Source organism: Phoxinus phoxinus, assembly GCF_949152265.1.
Source record: "Phoxinus phoxinus genome assembly, chromosome: 10".
NCBI lineage: Eukaryota > Metazoa > Chordata > Actinopteri > Cypriniformes > Leuciscidae > Phoxinus > Phoxinus phoxinus.
Genome location: NC_136885.1, coordinates 24,731,401 through 24,747,300, shown reverse-complemented (window position 1 = coordinate 24,747,300; position 15,900 = coordinate 24,731,401). Strand labels below are relative to the sequence as shown.

At 37.4% G+C, this 15,900-nt stretch overlaps 1 protein-coding gene across 4 annotated transcripts in view; it reads right to left on the bottom strand.

Moving 5' to 3' along the window:
• Nucleotides 1-15,900, bottom strand: part of LOC307005097 (uncharacterized protein) — a 155,371-nt gene that overhangs the window by 66,196 nt on the left and 73,275 nt on the right. The window lies entirely within an intron of this gene.

The window sequence follows — 15,900 nt, the reverse complement described above, 5'->3', positions numbered from 1 at the left end:
TTGCGGCAAGCCCATCTGTGCCAGACACCCTACAGTGCTTTACATGCTGCCGAGCGCCTCGTTCTTTATCTCACCCTGCCGTGACAGTCCCATAAAGATGACATCATAATTAAGGGAGTAGGGACGGAGGTGTGAATAGGGAGATGGGCAGAGGCCTGGAGCGTGGAGGGAGAGACGCACAGCTGGAGGGGGGCTTAAAGAGAGAAAGTGAGAGAGAGACAAATACGGTTTTGGAGGGCAGCAGGGGTGAGGTGAGCTAGAAAAAAAGAAGAAAAAAAAGAGTAATGAACCTCCTCAGATTACATTGGGAAATTGCCCCTTCCCTACAAGCACTTTTTCTCGCTCACACACACTCAGTGCTCACAGCTGAGCTGCTGCCTGTTTAATTTGGGAAAGAGACTGTCTCACAGAGATGGGCCAGACGATGGGCCATTTATCCCAGCAGAGATCCAAAAGCCATGAAAACATTCAGCTCTAGAAGCAATCTGATTGACACTCAAGAAGCAAAGATACTTTGAGAAAGGAGAAACACTGGAGACGTTCATGAAGTCATTATGTAGACATCAATGGTTCTCAACTGGTGGGCCATGGATTTGATAGTCACAGACAGCAGGGGGAACATTTTTCATTAATAAATAAATAAATAATACTCTTCCACATTTGCCCTGTACATTTAAACAGGCTATGATGTGAACTTATAATCATGTATAAATAAAATGCAAATAATAAAACTTTTACATACGCCCTACTGATTTGCACAGCCTTAAATTGAACGAATGAATCGGAATGGATTTAAATGTATTGAAATAAAACTTCCCCATTTAGGCCATGATGTTTGTTGATTGATTGATTGATTGATTGATTGATTGATTCAGTGAGAATGAAATGGAAAATAACATCCACATTTATTCCATTGATTTGCACAGGCTATGACTGTCAAAATGTTAAAAATGTTGCAAATTGAAGGGCATATGCAGTTCTTTCAAGGTTTGATTCTAAGGTATGATAAAAGTAGCAATATTGGTTCTGTGTTGAGTCGTCACTTGATGTCCAAGTAATATCTGGGCCCTTAAACAAAACCAGTTTTGGCAAGCTCAGTGTTTGTGTTTTGAGGTTCCATGCAGCAGAAAGGACTCAGTTCCACTGTAAAAATCATGACTGGGTGAGGATAGGATGCATGAGAGGAGCAGGGCATGTGGTGGGAGTCATATCTCAGCAAGGACCTGTGCAGAGAAATGTGAAGCCAGAGAGGGGAGGGGGAGCCTGGGCACAGCATGCCGCTGATCTGCTCCTGCACAGCCAGACTTCCCGTACTCAGCATAACCGACTTTATTCCTCCAGCGCTTGCCCCAACACACACACACACACACACACACACACTAAGAACATCTGCTCAAGCACATTAAGAGATGACATTCCAGCTCTATTTCCATACATTAGAGTCATTAAGCGACAACAACTCTAAGGTGATCTCTGTCGGAGTTAAACCATAAAAGCTTCCCTTTTCCACATCTGGATATGTCTTACACAAATACCTTTTTGTCAAAGTAAGGAATGAGTAATCCTTGATATACCAATACCATTACAGATATTATTCATTTATCTTTGAAATTTAATTCAGTACCATTCAAAAGTTTGGGGTTTAATTACAACTTTAAATTTCTACATTTCTATTTTAATATATTTTAAAATGTAATTTATTACAGTATGTGATGGCAAAGCTTTACATTTTGGTGAATTGGTGGCAAATTCGTATGAATTTGTACAATCTCATTCGTACATTTTCGTACAATCTGCTGAAAGTATGTTTAGGGGTGGACCTTTACCTTACTTTTTTTCTAATAATTGTACATTTTTGTACAATTCACTTTGTACAAATTCATACACAATCGCCACCTTGTAAAATAGTCACGATTTCCTGTGAGATCGGGTTGGAATTTTCAGCATCATTACTCCAGTCTTTAGTGTCACATGATTCTTCAGAAATCATTTATATGCTGATTTGGTGCCCAAGAAACATTTCTCATTATTACAGGGGTTTTTTTTATTGCTAAAACACTAAACCCTATTCGCTGAACCAAATTCTCAATAACCTTAACAAATTCGTCGAATAATAAATCACTCTTTCTGTAAAACCTTAAACAAGTTCAGGCAGTCAGACATCATTTGCAAATCTCATGCACTCTTTTTGCAAAACTCGAAACACATTCTCACTCACTAAAACCATTATTGCACTGTGATGCAACTAAAACACATCTCTTTTGAGTGTACCGATACTGTAACATCCTTTTTATTTAGAGTTTTTTTACATTTTGTTACTATATTTCTACAGTATGCAAGTGCTGAATATACAGACATTCATATTCAGTACAATACTATACTTGCAGTGCATACAGTATACAATTTATTCACCTTACTGTAAGTTGCGATAACTATAGTTTTTTTTTTAATTGGACAATTTGTTTACTGTTACAATATACTATTTTCAGTAACTGCATGCTTTGGATGCTGTGTTCTGCATTTTTTGATGTAGTGTCTAATGAATGATCTGTAGGCTAGTGTTTATATGTTGACTCGCTGTGTGTATGATCTGAAAGCATTTGATTTTGAGCACAGATAAAATGGTTTTGAGGCAATTGTTTGATTTTGCCAGAAGAGTCAGATGTTCTATGAATGTAGTTTGAATATTTGGTTTTGAGAAAGTGGGCGATGGTTTCGAGAAATGTGTTTTAGCCATTCATAGAAAATGTATTATCAAAATGTTGAAAACAGTTGTACTGCTTTTTTTTATGAATGTATTTTTTAGGATTTTTTTGGGATGAATTGAAAGTTTAAAATAACAGCATTATTTGTAATAGGTTTTTTTTTGTATGCAATGTAAAAGTATTTAATGTCACTCCTGAGCAATTTTATGCATCCTTGTTGAACAAGTGTTTCTTTGTTTTGATCCCACACTTTTGAATGGTAGTGTCATATTGGTAGATATTGTACATTTAATTGGGTCTCATTTCACCTGTTTTTACAATTAGATCACCTTTGCTATCAGCTAATGCTCACATGAAGTTAATCTTTAAAAACATTAATATTTTTATACTGTTAAATGTAATCTTCAGTAAATCGCATCTTATCCAATTTTCACTTAGATATTATTATGTTGTGATGATTAAATTCAGTAGTATAAAATATACAAGTATGATTCTGGATTGCAACATTTCCTGATCCTCTCTCTCTATATCATTTTTATGAATGCTCTCTCGCCTTTCAATAGAGTGGCAAAAGGCCAAAAATAAACAAATAAAACACAGATATCCATCTAGTGTGGTGAAATATATCTTGACACCCCAGTGAAGAGCTAAATATGCCTTATATTTTACAGTGCTGTCTCGTCATCTCGCCCTCACCATCCCTCTTTCATATTCCTTCCTTCCCCTCTTCTCCATTTCTTGTGCCATCCTCAATATCTATATCTCAGGCTTCAACTCCCTCGTTCTCGTTCTCTTTCTGCTCCCTGGCGATCGATGCTGCTCTTCAACCTGGCTTCACTTCAAAGCTTCCTCTCCCCACTCCGCACTGAAGGTCGGCAGATCCACAGGTAACCTTTTTTTTTCCCCCTACATGTTTCGCTCTCCCCCCACTCCCACCCCCAGCTGCCCTGGAAGCCCAGGAGCATCAAAGACCAGTGGGCCCGTGTTGGGTCAGTGCCAGGCCCCCTGCCAAGCCCCCCTCAGGCTCTCTCCCATCCAGCCTCCTGTCAGCTCCATACTCAACACCTCAAACCCCCCGCTCCCTTCCCCCCAAATCATCCCTCGACAACCCCTGCCGAAATCTCACCCTCCCTCTGACAAGAACCATCACATGTATTTGTCAATATAGCTGAATACAAAGCTGGTGATGCACAGTGACGTACCCCAACAACACATACGCCCTAAATAAGTGCAAAAAGGTTAGTTTGTTTTCTTAACATTTGCCTTTCAGCAAATCAGGTACGTATAGAAGTTTTTTTTACGTATTTAAAAAACATTTTTTAAACCAACCCTGAATTTTTTTTAAATAAATAGTCACATTGTGAGCTATGTAGTTCGGCCATGAAACTCTAGAGGGCGTAGGCTGATAGGTACTTTACATGCAGTCTACAAGCAATAATATCATTACTGCATGGCACAAGCTGATTGGCCTCTGTTGATCCTGCAGCCAATGAGATTGCTTCCTCAGCATTTAAACAGTCTGGTCCATTGCTTGCTGTAAGCTGGTCCTGCAGCAAGCTATCAGAGTTCCTCTGAAACTCTCCACCTCCCCAGCTCCACCTGCCTAGATATACTACAGGATTTATGCATGTCTGTCTATTTATGCAGCAGCAGCATATCTTACATGCTCCCAGAAGAGTGTCTGTGAATCCATTAGCAGTGCCAAGTCCATACTTGCTCTGTAGCAGCAGCAGCAATAATCAACAGATCTAGTCCACCAAGACCATATACTTTAACATTGCAATATTCAATAACATGCTGAAACTATTCTGAGAGTTGTCATGACTTAAATAAAAGTCATACTGTGAGATATAAAGTTGCAATTTTGATAAACAAAGTTGAAACTACAAGATTTAGTCACATTGTGAGATAAAAAGCAATCATGATACAGTTGCAAGTGCAAGGTTAATAGTCACATTGTGAGATTTAGTCATATTGTGTGATTTAAAGAGACACTGCATGCTTGTAAAAAATAATTGTTTTCACTTTATTTGTATGGTCCCTTAAACACATTCTGTTGACTATATATAACATTGCACCTACATGTCAACTAACTCTCAGTATTAGTAGACTGCTAGGGTTAGGGTTGAAATAAGTTGACATAGTTGCAAAGTTACTTATAGTCAGTAGAATGTACAAAAGGGGGGGGGGGGGGGGTGTAATTATGAGAAAAAAGTTAAAATGGCAAGATTTAAAGTCAAACTGCAAAATATTAAGACATTGTGAGATGTAAAGTCACATTTGGGTTATTTACTCAGGTTCGCAACTGTGAGAAATAAAGTTGCTACTGCCAGATAGTTATATTGTGAGATTAAAAGTCACATTGCATTATAATATCATTTTAAGATATACAGTTGCAATTCTGAGAAACAAAGTTGAAATTGTGAAATAAAAAAGTAAGTGAGAGATACTTAGATATGTCACATTTTTAAATAAAAACTCACAATTGGGACATAAAAAGTGTGAACAATTATTTGAAATCGTGAGATAAAAAGTCTCATTATGAGATATGGGATACATTACGATATCTCAAATGTCTTAAATGTTCAAATTAATAATGTTGCAAATTATCATTCACATTTCAAAACAAAACACCCCTGGATGTAGCCCACAACTCACTAAGGGTTAATAACAGCTGAGCCCTATATAAAGTCACACATGAATCCAGCTGTTAGGAGATCTCTACACAGCTTAGCAACAATACACTATGGGCCTTGGAACTAAATAGACTTGATGCCAAATGTCACTTCACAGCCTTGTGGGAACACAGTTGTAACTGTGCCAAAACTTGATGGCATGTGTATCTTGAGAACAGGTTTTTTTATGCTCTGGTCAATAAGAGCTTTGATGACTAAAAAGCTAAAAATGTAACTGCTGAAAAACAAGGCCAGTGCATCAACTGTGCTCTGTGTGTATCTTTGTGTACTCAGCGTCTGTGCCGGTTGGCTGTGTGGAGTGATGGCATCAGATGTCGGTGTTGGTGACACATGTAAAATCAGAGAGAACAACAGTCGTCTGACAGGGATGCTGATTCAAACAGCACTGTGAGTGACACTAGCTATTGATGCTGCGCTGTTGCTCTGCTAGCTGACATTACAGTGAAGCGTCTTATGACAGTGAGAGCTGAGAAAGAGGGCAGTTGCATCATACACAGCTCAGCTTCTCTGAGATATATGTCTGATGCCGTTATATAAATTCATTTAAGTCTGAGACCACATTGGACATCTGCTATTCAAAACCTAGAAATAAACAAAAAAGCTAAATAAATTAAAAAAGTTATGACATAAAATTAATAAGAAATATTAATGACAATGCATGTCTAACTCAGTAATCAAATAAGAAAATTTGTGACACTGCCAAAAGGGGGACAAATTCAGTATCATACCAAATACTAAATTCTGAACTTTACACGTTTGTATTATCAGCATAGCAATTTGAATGTAATGAAATGTATCTGTGTGTGTGTGTGTGTGTGTGTGTGTGTATATATATATATATATATACACACACACACACACACGTTTTCATGTTTTATGGGGACTTTCTATAGACAATGTTTTTTATACTACATTCAGCACTTTCTGCATTTTTTAATATTCAAAAACATAATTTATTGAATTATAATGTTTTCCTAATGAGAACCAAAAAACATTTTGTCCTCATACTGTAGGGTTTACCTGGACCACATACACACACATTTCATTACATTCAAATTATACACACATAATTATATTACTGGTCTCAAACTGGATATAATTAATATGTATATTTATGAATAATTAATCAATACAGATGTATAGTAACATTTAGTCATAGCTGTGAAATAAAGTAAAAGGGAATATTGCAAGGCTTTTATTTACGACTTTTGAGCTTTTTGCCTCTTATATTTGACACTTACAGAATAAAATGACAGGAAATGTTTGGGAGAGTTGAAAGATTGGACTCAAACCTGCTTCATCCAAATGAGCACCACAGCTCGATGCACCAGGAACACATGCGCATGTGCAAATACGGTAATTTTTGTAACAGATAAAAAGAGAACAAAGTATTACCACATAATTCTTACATATATCCCTAGAATGCGAATTATATTTTGATTAATTATACACTACCATTCAAAAGTTTGAGGTCAGTAAAATGTTTGAAAGAAAATAATAAATTTATTCAGCAAGGGCACATTAAATTGACCAAAAGTGACAGTAAAGACCGTTACATAGTTAAAAAAAAAAAAAACACACTTCAAATAAATCCTGAAAAATGTATCTTGATTTCAACAAAAATATTAAGCAGTACTAGCCTGGAAATCCAGACCTAAATCTGAAAGATTAATGGTCTGGTGTCGATTAATGAAATCGGCCATCTCGAGGGGCGGCACCAAGCATGTATTTGAAAATCTCACTGCACACAATTGGCTAACACTACGACCAATCACAATAATACACAGGGTGACGAATCACTGAGCCCCATATGCTTAGCAACCAGCGAAGTTGGTGAGTAGTAGTGGGAAAATGAACGAATCTTTTTTCGAGTAATTTCGTTAATTTCAGCATAATATAGAGGTGAGATATTTCAAGCCTTTATTTGTTATAATTTTGATGATTATGGCTTACAGCTTATGAAACCCACGAAATCAAAATCCCAGAAAATTAGATTATTACATTAAATCACAAAGTAACTACACAGTAATACCATGGTCATTGAACCAGGTTTTGGTTCTGTTGGCAGTGTGGGCAGGTGCAAATCCTGCTGGAAAATGAAGGAAGCATGAAGTGCTCTGAAAATATCCTAGACAGCTGCGTTGACTCTGGATTTAATAAAGCACAGTGGACCAAAGTCCTCTTTTCTGATGAGAGCAAATTTTGCATCTCATTTGAGAATCAAGGTCCCAGAGTCTGGAGGAAGAGAGGAGAGGCACAGAATCCACGTTGCTTGAAGTCCAGTGTAAAGTTTCCACAGTCAGTGATGGTTTGGGGTGCCGTGTCATCTGCTGGTGTTGGTCCACTGTGTTTTCTGAGGTCCAAGGTCAACGCAGTCGTCTACCAGGAAGTTTTAGAGCACTTCATGCTTCCTGCTGCTGACCAACTTTATGGAAATGCAGATTTCATTTTCCAACAGGACTTGGCACCTGCACACAGTGCCAAAGCTACCAGTACCTGGTTTAAGGACCATGGTCTCCCTGTTCTTAATTGGCCAGCAAACTTGCCTGACCTCAACCCTATAGAAAATCTATGGGGTATTGTGAAGAGGAAGATGTGACACGCCAGACCCAACAATGCAGAAGAGCTGAAGGCCACTGTCAGAGCAACCTGAGCTCTCATAACACCTGAGCAGTGCCACAGACTGATCGACTCCATGCCAGCCGCATTGCTGCAGTAATTCAGGCAAAAGCCCCAACTAAGTATTCAGTGCTGTACATGATCATACTTTTCAGTTGGCCAACATTTCTAAAAATCCTTTTTTTTGTATTGGTCTTAGGTAATATTCAAATTTTCTGAGATAATGAATTTGGGATTTTCATTAGTTGTCTGTTATAATCATCAAAATTAAAAGAAATAAACATTTGAAATATATCAGTCTGTGTGTAATGAATGAATATAATATACAAGATTCACTTTTTGAATGGAATTACTGAATTAAATTTAAACTTAAATTAAAATTAAATTAAACTTTTTCATGATATTCTAATTATATGACCAGCACCTGTAAACCTTAAAATGTCATGTTAAATAGTCCAACACATCTAGTACTTTGTTGATCAGTAAAATGTTGATTAAATTTGTAAAGTTGGGTCCAACTTAAGTTCAGGCTATTGCAGTCTGTTAATTCACGGCGTTCTTTCTTTTGCAACTTTAAATTTATCACGTGTACTCTGTTCCCCGCCTCTCGTGTCTGTCTTCGGGATCGAACTTGAGCGGAGCTAACGTTAACTGGTAGATTATACTTTTGCCGTATCCGGTCGGCAAAACAGCAAAAACGTCATTCTTGCAAATGAACGATTCGAGCGCCGTCTTCTGTTCCTCTTTTAGAGAAAAAGGCAAGTCTAAATCTTTCATTGAAGTGCCCAAAGCCTATGGTGTTCATCCATAGGCATCTTGCAATGTTTACTAATGACTAATATCATCTCGCCTCTGGCCCGCCTATATCAGATAACCCGATGTGATTGGTGCAGCTCAGATAGAGAGGCATATTTAATGAGCATTATTACTCGACACCAGAGTGAACTCACTGAGCAAATTCAAATTGTGCTCTCACATGAACTCTGGATTTCCAGGGTAAAGCAGCACAGTATGAACACAGGATCACAGCCATCACAGGAAAAAATTACATTTATAATATATTAAAATGAAAAAAAATATTTTAAATTGTAAATATATTTCACAATATTACTGCTTTTACTATATTTTTGGTTTTTAAAAATGCAGCTTTGGTGAGCATAAGACCTCTTTCAAAAAAATCTTACCAACCCAAACTTTTGAATGGTAGTGTATATGTATGAAAAAAGCATGAGACGATATCACAGAGTGCAAAGTCTTATGGTCAAGAGTGTGTGAGACAGCTTAAGAAAGATAAGAGGACATGGATAAGTCTCAGATGGACAACATGTTCATCATTACTGAGAGTATTACTGAGAGTATGAGTGTGAGCCTCGCCGTACATCCGCTCATTATAAACTCGCTCAGATTTAGTTCATAAGTCTACTGATTAAGTTCTCCATTCAGTCCTGTGATGGTCCGACTTCATTTTCTCTCTTTCTCTTTCCTTTTGGACTGTGACAGTTGAGTCGAGTAAATAACGTATTAGTGGTGTTTTGGGCCTAGCTGTGTGTGTGTGTTTGTGGTAAGGAGTGATGAATTACTTGGATAATAAGGACTCCCAGAAGCAGGCCACTTAACCACATGGCATTTTGGATCAGGCACATTGAAAATACAATACTATTTACACACACAGAAACCCATGACATTGAAAGCTGAGCGTCAGGGATAACATACAAACACTGAGTATGCGGCTAGAGAGCATGAAATGAACATCAAAAGCCCTCTCCTTTTGACCTTGAGATGAATATTTAAAGACTGAATGTACAAACACACGCAGTATAAAAAATAAAATGAACCACCTTCTGTGAAGAAACTCATCAAAAATATAAGTGTGTATGCGTTTGCGTGCGTGTGTGAGTGTGAGAGAGAGAGAGAGAGAGAGAGAGAGAGAGAGAGAGAGAGAGAGAGAGAGAGAGAGAGAGAGAGAGAGAGAGAGAGAGAGAGAGAGAGAGAGAGAGAGAGAGAGAGAGAGACGTTGATTCTCCATCAGGAAATGTGATATCCTGCATTAGTGCCAAAGGGCAGCTACATGTGCCTTTGTTGTTTCACTGTCATTGGTGTTGGGGAAACTACTTTGAAACTGTAGCTTGTTGAGAAACTCATAATTTAAAGCAGTTTGACAAAAGTTAAGCTACCCTTTTTAAAAAAAAAGTAGTTCACTACACTACACGCAGGTAATAAGAAGTATCAGGGTTCTAGACTCAGAGAAATTCTCTGTGCTATTAAATTTTATTACAGGTTGTGCCAGTGTGATTGCAAAATTGTTCTCTTCTGGAGAATGCACTGCCATTTTCTGTTATATGTGGGAAACACAAAAATGCAAATTGTCCAAAAGTGGGACAAAGCAACTTTCTGACTGAACCAGCTGCAAAGAGTGGTGAACCAGTGGAGAGTCTGATGTGAATCGACCTATTTGAATTCAACGGAGTTCTGTTACAAAATCCTATAGGATTCCAAATGACTCAGTGCTTCTGCTAGTTGAAATCTTATTAAATAGTCCCAACATTTAAAAACAAAATGAATGAGGGAAATAGGAGAAAATATTGTACCAAGCAGAAGCAAATTAGAAAGATTTTTAATCATCACCACTCTTACCAACATTTATTATGACTACTGTTGTTAATTGGCATATAATATAATATAATATACAAATAAAGTTATACCTGAATGTAAACTCAAAATATGCAATCCTATAGAATATTGTTGGATTATGCACTGAATTTTTTCTAATTACCATGGTATTTTGTATATCACTACAAAAACAAAAGTGTGTGTGTGTGTGTGTTTATATTTTATTTTATTTCAGCTTTATTTCAATTTTCACAAATGTTTTTTTTTATATGTTTAAGCTGATCGAGCTACTGTAATGCTACTAAAAACGTATAGCTTCAATTAGAACTACTGCTATACATTTAGTTACTCGCTATCAATAACTGTCATCATACCAGAAAACTGAATCAAGCGCTGACTTGAGGTAAAGGTGTTCATGTGTGTAACAGAGATGGCCACCTTTTCCTTCTATGCAGGCAGTCTAAACACAAGTCCCCTTATTAAACAGAAACACACAGCATGTGTCTGTCCTCACCCATCCATGAGATTTTTGAAAGAAGGAATAAGAGACAGAGAAGGGATTTCTTTGGAGGAATGTTTAAAGCATGAAATGGACTTATATTTCTCTCTGTCTGCTGCCTTTGAAGTCACAGCTCAAGACTGTGCTCATACTTGTGCTTCCATCAGCCAGTCAGCACTGACATCACATTCCAGAGTCATTAGTCACATGGCATTTATGGCTCAGCTGATTGGCTCAAAAAATTCTGGCAGCAGAACCAACAGAGCAAAGATTTCAAATCAAGTACTGCTAGGAAGTTCTGCGCCAACCGAGCAACTGCCATTGAGATGAATCCATCCTCCACTACACCATCTCCAGAACCTTCTACCAGCTTCAAGTAAACAACTGTCATGCTTGTTTGAAGTTCTATTCCAAACAAATGAGGGGGAAAAGAATGGAGCTGAAGCCAGCTCTGAGGTTTCTCCCTCTTAAAATGTCTGCGTGTACGAAGCCAAAACTCACTGACAAAAGCCCTTCCCTCTCTTTCTAGGCTGATGAAAGCTGATGCACTGACCAGCACTCCCTGCTGTACACGTTCACAGCTGGCACACACACACACTTCCACACTCTCAGTGTGTAAGAGTTGAGCTCGCTGAAGAAAAAGGACAAGTCTATTGATTTAAACAGGAGAAGCACTTTCACAGCAGATTCTATCTGACCTGAAGTCAGACTCAGCAACAGACCACACCACGAGTCACGACTGTTAACTCATGGAAAAAGTAGTTGATATAGCTCACAGAAACACAAAAAGTGCATACTTTTAGACATGAGAGTTCATGCTATATTGTGTCACAGCCTAGTTAGACTGTTAATTCTACATAAATTAAAACACTTTACAATGTACAAAATGGGTATTCATTTTGAGATTTGCAAAAGATACATTTAAGGGTTATTATATTATTATTATTACAGATATAAATTAAAAGACTTCAAGTCAGCATTAGATGACTAAAAATATAAAATTTGAAATGAGCATGGACAATTCATTTAATAAATAAATACATATTTAATGTGCAAGGATGTATTCAATTGATCAAAAGTGACAGTTCTGTCATGACAACTCGGAGTGATTGGCATGGTAATGGGTATGACAATATTGTATGTTTGGTCTTGGCGGAATAGATCTGCTACACTACTGCTGCTTTTATTGCTGCGGGACTTGCTACTGATACATGCATGACGCGCTGCTGTGAGCAAGTAAGACATGCTGCTGCTGTACAATATAGCGTACATGAATTACCTGTAGCAGATCTATACAGGTGGAGGGTTTCTGAAAGCGGGCTGCACTGCTACTGCAAATGCTACCCAAGTATTTGAAGGTTGAGCAGCGAACTCATTGGCTACTGATACGGCAGGAACCAATCAGCTGCGACCTATAGATAATGATGCGATTACGAACAGGTGAGTTAAAGGACCTATTAACCTGCACCATCTAGAATTTCATGCCAGAACGTTGCATTTACGATTGTTACATTGTTTAAAAAAAAAAATCTGTTTTAGCAGATCGGAAGAAAAAAAATTAGAAAAAAATATTTGTTTTAGAAAAAGATCGTACTGACTTACATTTTTTAACGGTATAGTCTTTGTCCAATATTGATCGATACTGGCTTTAATATCAGTCAATAATATATGATATAGCCTATAGTATTATATTGTGCACACCTAAGTCAGTCCTATCGAGTCACACCTTGCGCATAGAATCTGCTTTAAATGGCTGCCGGTCCTGCCGAATTTAAACATTTATTGTTTGTCTTTAAATCTTTGAACTGGAAGGCACCAAAATACCTGGAGACATTAGTGAACTGGCACTTTTTACAATAAAAAAGCATGAGGATTACTGGCTACAATTTCACTTTGTTTACAAGAAAACTCCATATTAGGTCAGGATCTGAACCCAGGTCATGCTTAATAAAACCTCAAAAAGAAACAATACATGACGCCCTGGCTCAGTAGCTAGAAGGTGTTTTTGTTCAAAGAGTCAAAATCGCGTCAAAAAATTGCGTCAAATCAAGGACCAGAACTATCTGTTTTATATCCTAAAAACGAATCATCCTATTTGTACACGCATCAAATCTAGTCATGAAATGTCTTAATTAGTCTTTCTGCCATCCCCACATTCTTTATTTCTCTCTGTCTTTCTGTTCATTCCTCTGTCACACACAGTTTGTTGTCCCAGTAGCTGTGCTCAGCGTTAGCATTAGCTCTTTGGGTGTGTGGGCTTTGGGGAGTAAGAAGCAGAGCAGTCATATTCATCTGGGTAATAGCGCTGGTGTGGTGCAGGGCCGGCGCTGCCTGGTGAGGGATGGCACTGCTCACTGCTTGCCTGACAACCATGAATCACATGCGGCTACTCTAGAGCCCCGCTCTGCCATAAAACAAAAGATGGAGATGAAAAATGCAGCAATTAAGTGATTTGATTTCTGCTCTGCCCCTCCTGTCCCTTACCGCCACACACATACACAAACCACACACACACACACGCACACACACATCAAATCTCTCTCAAGCTCCTTCTAGAACACATTACGCACTATGATACAATCACACTCTAATGGCTGAGAGCAGGGCCGCTGCTAAAACTCACACTATGAATAGTCTATACTATAGAGCACAGCCTGTACGGACTTCGTTTTTTTTTTTTTTACTTTACACCTATTAATGTCAAACAGTACAATCACACTTTCACAACTGCTGACAATTAAAGTCACAATTATTAAATTCTTGAGTATGCTTTAACTGCAAACTAAGTGAACATGAATACCCCAACCCGCTAAGTGACGTATTGTGCTGTAATGACAATTTCATACGTTTGTGTAATTAAGAAACGCATTAGCAGAACTAGTGTTGGCCTCTGGGGGGCGATGAGCTGCAGCTAGGGCCATGATGGAGTGCATGAGGACCATGTGTACTCACTCAACCCTGGAAACCTCATCCATCCTGGCCTACTCCACGCCTCTGCCACGAGCACATCCAAATCACCAACTAGGTAAACACAGAGCTGGCACGATCCATCACTACGCTCATGTATAAAGCAACGACTATGCATGCACATTGATATAAGCACTTTACTTATGGCATTATTGATAAACATGGCCTAACTGTTATCAAATTAATGCCTCTGAGTGTGCATAAATGTGATATGTACACAGATATACATCTATATACAAGTATGTACAAATAAATTATATCTATATTCGGGGTGTGCAGTAAAATATTAAATGTGTATATAAATTAATATAGTATATATAAAATATCTTTTTATACTATATTATATTATGAATAAATTTCATGTCAACTCAAAATGCTTAAAGCTTAATTAATTTCTATAGGATAGAAAATGCAATATTATTGGTAATAAATCATAGTTATTGGGGCCAAATTATAATAATCTTATTAGTTTTATTGTATTCTGCACTTGAATTAATTTGTTTAGCTATAATGAATGAATGAATGAGGCATTTATAAAGCGCTTTTCATATGTACTACTGTACACCCAAAGCACTTAATCATAATCATAAAAATAATAATCATATCAGGGGATCTCTCATCAACCACCACAAGTCAAATAATAATAATAACAACAACAACAAAAAAACAAAAAAAATTATATTACTACAACAAAAAAGCAACCAATTTGACGTTCAATTTATATATATATATATATATATATATATATATATATATATATATATATATACACACACACACACATATTTATATAAGGTATTTATTTAAGTAATTATTAATTAAAAATAATAAATAATAATACAATTTATCATAATATACACTTTAAACTTATTGTTTAATTTGTGGGTGTTTTTATGTTTCTTGAGGTTTGATGACATTATAATAATAAATAATGTTCTGTTAAACATAAACAATTCATTGCATGTGTTAACTTCAAGCCCTAATTTATATATTGTATCTAAATGGGTTGTGTGGCTAGCTTAGTGGATAAGATCTAGAAGTTACCGACAGACCGTAGATTCAAAATCCGCATGGATTTGATCCATTAATATCACGGTAACACCCTTGAGCAATGCACATAACCTCAGGTTGCTTCAGATTGTCCCTGTAGTAAGTGCATTCAAAAAGCAGCAGCATCAAAATTACAAATTAGTAAATTATTGCAGGAAATACAAAAGGAAGCATTGGCAAGGCACCCTTTTACAACAACATGTACTACATGTAAACAGTCCACCCACAATTAAAAACCTCAGTACATTAGTATAGGCTTTAGGCTATTACAGTAATTACGAGCCAGATATTCCATTTGAAAGCGTAAAGACTTTGGTGTTTAGCTGTGTGTCATCTAATCCAATGGTCTTCACATTGAGATCTGCCATTGCCTCTGATCAATGGTAATAACTTAATATTGGCTGAATTTTGCAGAGAGGTTGAAAGGGCCAAAGAAACATCAATACAGTGAAAGTGTCGTTCATGAGCAAAGATTTTTTTTCTTTTCCAAAACACATGGCAAAAGTTGAATGCAACCACATGCGCGCGCACACACACACACACACACACACACACACACACACACACACACACACACACATACATTTATGTGAACTAGTGTGCACAAATGTGACACACAGATGAGGGGGGGGGGGGGGGGGGGGGAGAATCTACCGAATAAGAACATCAAATGAGACAAGCCCAATAGCTGTATAAGAGCAGATTATGTCTTTAAAAGTTGATGCGGTTTCTGTCAGCCAGAGATTAGTACATC